Source organism: Clupea harengus, chromosome 9 (genome assembly GCF_900700415.2).
Source record: "Clupea harengus chromosome 9, Ch_v2.0.2, whole genome shotgun sequence".
Lineage (NCBI taxonomy): Eukaryota > Metazoa > Chordata > Actinopteri > Clupeiformes > Clupeidae > Clupea > Clupea harengus.
This window is the reverse complement of record NC_045160.1, coordinates 24,270,582-24,275,802: the sequence shown is the minus strand read 5'-3', so window position 1 is coordinate 24,275,802 and position 5,221 is coordinate 24,270,582. Positions and strand designations below refer to the sequence as shown.

General features: G+C 46.0%; 1 protein-coding gene across 1 annotated transcript in view; it reads left to right on the top strand.

Moving 5' to 3' along the window:
- Positions 1-4,589, top strand: part of si:cabz01090165.1 (uncharacterized protein LOC100333421 homolog) — a 22,641-nt gene extending 18,052 nt beyond the window's left edge. The window contains exon 3 of the mRNA XM_012838302.3: positions 3,366-4,589. The gene's annotated coding sequence lies outside the window, so the exon portion shown is untranslated. The remainder of the gene's footprint in view (positions 1-3,365) is intronic.
- Positions 4,590-5,221: the final 632 nt, after the last annotated feature.

The window sequence follows — 5,221 nt, the reverse complement described above, 5'->3', positions numbered from 1 at the left end:
GGGAGAGAGAGATATGAAGAGAGAGGCAGGGATGGAGAGGGATGGGGAGATAGTAAGGAAGAGAGATAGAGAGGGAGAAAGGGATAGAGAGAGAGACGAAGAGAGAGGCAGGAAGGGAGAGATTGGAAGGGGGGATGAGAGAAAAGAGTAAAACAAGAAGAGAAGGAGAAGGGGAATGAGGAGAGAGGCTGGAAAGGTGAGAGTTTTGGAGGGGGGTAAGAAAAAGAGAGGAGAGAGAGAGTAAAAGGGAGGGGCAGAGAGGATCACTTAGGGGAAGAGAGGAACAAGGGAAATGAAAGAGGGAAAACAAGATTAGGGGTGAAAAATGAGAGTTGGGGTGAGGAGGGAGATAGATAGATAGATAGATAGAGAGAGAGAGAGAGAGAGAGAGAGAGAACAAAGAAAGAGAGAGAGAGGCAGAGAGAGACAGAGAGGTTTAAAACACTTGTTTATGGAACCAATAATCAATTTGATATTTCAACGGCTTTATTGATATGACAAGAGTCCTTGTGTTGTCAAAGCATGTGCAAGGCTATAGTCAACCCTTAACATTACTGCATCCTTAAACATATTAGCAGAATACAGTCCAATACAGCCCTGTGCCAGGCCCTCTGTTTCCTGTTTTAAAGGCTACCAGTCCATCCTCTCCAGCTTTAAAGGCTACCAGCCCATCCTCTCCAGCTTTAAAGGCTACCAGTCCATCCTCTCCAGCTTTAAAGGCTACCAGACCATCCTCTCCAGCTTTAAAGGCTACCAGTCCATCCTCTCCAGCTTTAAAGGCTACCAGTCCATCCTCTCCAGCTTTAAAGGCTACCAGTCCATCCTCTCCAGCTTTAAAGGCTACCAGTCCATCCTCTCCAGCTTTAAAGGCTACCAGCCTATCCTCTCCAGCTTTAAAGGCTACTTGCCTATCCTCTCCAGCTTTAAAGGCTACCAGCCTATCCTCTCCAGCTTTAAAGGCTACTTGCCTATCCTCTCCAGCTTTAAAGGCTACCAGCCCATCATCTCCAGCTGCAGAAGGAGAGTGTGTGATGTGTGGAAGGGAGGGACTGAAAGAGAAGACAACAGGAAGAAAACAATATGAGTATTAAACGGAGAGAGAGAGCACCTGCTGGTGGGGGCCAGGCACGGAAAAAGGGAAGAGGGGAGGATGAGAGGGAGATGGGAGGATAGATGAGAGTGGAGAGATGGAGATAGATATTGGGGCTGTGTGGATAGAGACAGTGGAGGATTAGGTATTAGGACAGAGAGGAGAGGAGAGGAGAGGAGAGGAGAGGAGAAAAGATTGGAGAGGGTTACTCAGATAAACGAGAGAAAAGCGAGATGGGGACAGGAGGAAAGAGAGAGGGGGAATAAAGGTAGAAAGAGACTCATAGATATAGACGACAAACTCTGTTATCTTTCTAAGAGGAGGCAATCCCCTCTCTACAGACACACACACACACACACACACACACACACACACACACACACACACACACAGTATCCCAAAAAAGAGAGTTACACACACTGATCTGGTGGGATGTGATAAACTAAATGTCTACATGTAAATATCAAACCTTTATGGCACAATTTAGCTTGACCTCAAATCATTTCAAAGCAACCAAATAAATATTAGAATATTGGAATATTTACCACATACTAAACAGCATCCACTCACACACAGACACACACAGACACACAAACACACACATTCACACACACACACACACACACACACACACACACACACACACACACACACACACACACGCAGACAAACTCAGACACACTCATTCACCCACACACACTCACATACACACAAAGGCAAAAGCAGAGGTGTCAGGACCAGGGCGTAAGCCGCCGCAACCTCCCCCTGTCAGCCAGCTGGAGCGGACCACTGATGACTCTGGGCCGGTTCTGGGCCAGCCCCGGGCCATCCCCCACCCCACCCCAGCCCCCTGTGCTCAAGCACTATTTGGGTCAGAACCGGAGTCCCTCCTGACTGCGGCAGGGCCGGAGGCGGGCTAAATATAGAGCCGGTGCTGAATGTGGCTTAGCTTGCAGGCTCTGCTGTGCTCGCCAGTCACCACTCCACCAAACACGCACGCCAGTGTACACAGAGTGTGTGTGTGTGTGTGTGTGTGTGTGTGTGTGTGTGTGGGTGTGTGTGTCTATGTGTGTCTGTGTGTGTGTGTGTGTGTTTTTGCACACATAAGCAGCTTTCGTTGTTCTTCCTTTTCTCTTGCTTTTATTGCAGGCTTCCACTCACCTGATTTAAATTCATAACCCCCCAGCCCCCACATCACCTTGTACCTCTCCACCTCCTCCTCCCTCTCCCTCTCCCTCTCCCTATGTCTCTCCACCTCCCTCTCCCTTTCCACCTCTCTCTCCCTCTCCTCCAGATCCCCATGTTAACCCCCCCCCCCCCCCCCATGTCTGTGCTGAGCGTCAGATACAGCGTGTTAAGAATAAAACCGCAATCACTGAAATGCCATTTAACGTCAGGTTCCGTCTCCGATAATGCAATCACAGTCGCCACTGTCATGTCCAGATATGAGATGGAGGTTTGGTGGCTTGTGAAAAGAGGTGCTGTAGATGACATGACGATGGCGTGTGATTGAGGGAGGTGGGGGTAGAAATGACTCATGGCTCACGCCTTTGTCTCCTCCTGTTCTCGTACACGTTTGTTTTGTTTTTTTTTCGTTTCTTTTCTCGCCCGTTGATGTCAGAAGAAGGCCTGCAAATAAGAGATTGCCCACAGGAGGTGTGACTCATAGCCATCTGTATTTATACACTCCTGATGATAATGGACTAAGGGGGGGTGGGGGGGGTTACACATTGTTGCCGAACCAGACCACGATGAAATGGGGAGAGATGGGGGAGATGGATTAAAAGAGACATGTATGGTGTTTATTGGTATTGGATTGGTGTTTATTTATCTTTTCTTTTGGACACATTTTAACTTCCCTTTGGTAAAATGTCTGAAAGTGAAAGTGAAAGTGAAAGTGATTGGGTTTGTACACATGCTATTACTCCTTACTCCCAGCCCCCACTCTACCCCTATGGGCGTCTTATAACACCATGTACTTATAGAAAAAGAACATTGTACTAATTCATTCATTAGGCTGTCAGTACTCAGTGCCGTGCACTACATAAGATGATATGGGACCAAATAAATATTTAGGAAGCATGTTGTCCTTTTAATGTGTAGAAATGAGAATGGATCACCACTGTAGCTCTCTGATCTAAACAACCAACAAAGGACCATGATGTTTTCTCACACTGAGGACAAGTTTCTATCTATCTATCTGCCTGTCTGTCTGTCTGTCTGTCTGTCTGTCTGTGTCATCTTCTTCTTCTTCTTCTTCTTCTTGCTCCTCTAGGCATTCGTCTCTGTCTGGAATCTAAACTCCCACTGCCTGGCTAGACACACAACGGATGCCAGTCCACCACGACGACGTACCAGAGCCTGGCCGCCGGGGGTCAGACACCGCATTCTTCTGGAGTCAGTCCGTCCTTTATGCAACCATACCCAGGATCCACGGAGGAAAGTTCACAGCTCGGGGGGGGGGGGCGGCACCTGGAGGACTGCTGGGGAAACAAACAAAGACACACACACAAAAAAAAAAATAGAAAAAAATGAAATAAAACAAACAATGACCCCGCAGGACAGACACATAGCAAGGCAGTGACATTTGCAGTGTGGTGTTTCGGTGTGAAAAAATGTCAGTCATGCCCATACTTTTCTTTTTCTTGTAACATTTTTCAACATCACAAATGAGAGGCCATTGGTCTGAACATTTTGCCCCCTGGCTCCTGGGTAACGGACTTCTTGACAAAGCTCCAGGATTTTCTTCCCTTTCACACAATGGTCACATGCCAAAGGAATTACAAAAAATTGGGACGCACATACTGCGTTCCTTAAAGGACCGAGGATTTAGACATATTAGCACCCTCTTTTTCATACCGTCACAGCAACAATACCGAACATTTTTATTTGTCCTTTTATGAACCCCCGGGGCACTTTATGATCTCTTGTTTTTTATTTTCTTAATTCTCTCTCTGTCTCTATACATCTATTCTGGGTTTCACTGTCTTTCTCTCTGTCTCTTTCCGTCTTTTGGAGATCTGAACATGGTGTACTTGTAAAGAAGATGAGGGAGTGAATTCCAAAACTCTCTGCTGCCCCCTAGAGGTGGGAGTACACAGGCACTGGCCTTGACTTCAAAGAGACTCTGGGGAACTTCTCGGGATCTTTGGTTGAGGATTACTATGATCGATCCAGACTGGATGGTAATGAAAGGTGGCTGTGTTTGGAATAACTGACAGGAGCTTTTCACAGACCATGAATATAGACCATGTTGAAAGCTCTGCTGGCTAAGAAAAAAAAAGTGTGAGATATAAAAAGGTACTTTTTTATTTTATTTCCACTCTACTCCAGTTGACTGTGTACGTGATTGTATGTGAGGTACACCTTCTGTCATTTCTGATTTGATAACCATTTTTTTGTTGAATTATTAAATAATAATAACAAATGGAGATGGAATTTTATGCTTTCATAGGTACAATATGTGGATTTATAAAGAAATAAAGTATTTTTCTTCAAGGCCTGTTGCTGGAGTGCTTGCTCTTGTTCTGTTTATATATATATATATATATATATATATGTTAGTTTTTTAATGAAGGGCAATCAGGAAGTTCACTGCTTTGTCAATTTCTAGAATGTTCCTGCTCATCCACGTCTCCACCTCCCTCTCTGTGCACTGCAAATTATTATTCTCTCTCTCTCTCCCTGTGGAACATGAGTTCATCTTTTCTCTCTATCTCTCTCACTTTATCTCTTTGTCTCTCTCTGTGCAGCATGAGTTCATATTCTGTCTCTTTCTCTCTCTGGGATCCAGAGACACACAGGCTTTATTGAGCTGAAGCCTCGAGTCTGAGCTCGGCTCTGTCGCATGGTTGAAGTCGTATTATTATCAATGATGAGCTCAGGGGCAGGATGATGGAGTCCCTCCGGATGCTTATGACTGGTGCACAAACACCCGACGCCTGCAAACAGATGGATGCTGACAAGTGTGTGCATAGCTCTCAGTCGCCGCTCATCTCCTGTTGGCAGGGAGCTGGCTGTGCTCACCTCTCCGCTTGATGCATGACAGGCCTCCTGTGTGTGTGTGTGTGTGTGTGTGTGTGTGTGTGTGTGAGAGGGAGAGAGAGATAATGAGAGAGATAGTATGTGTGT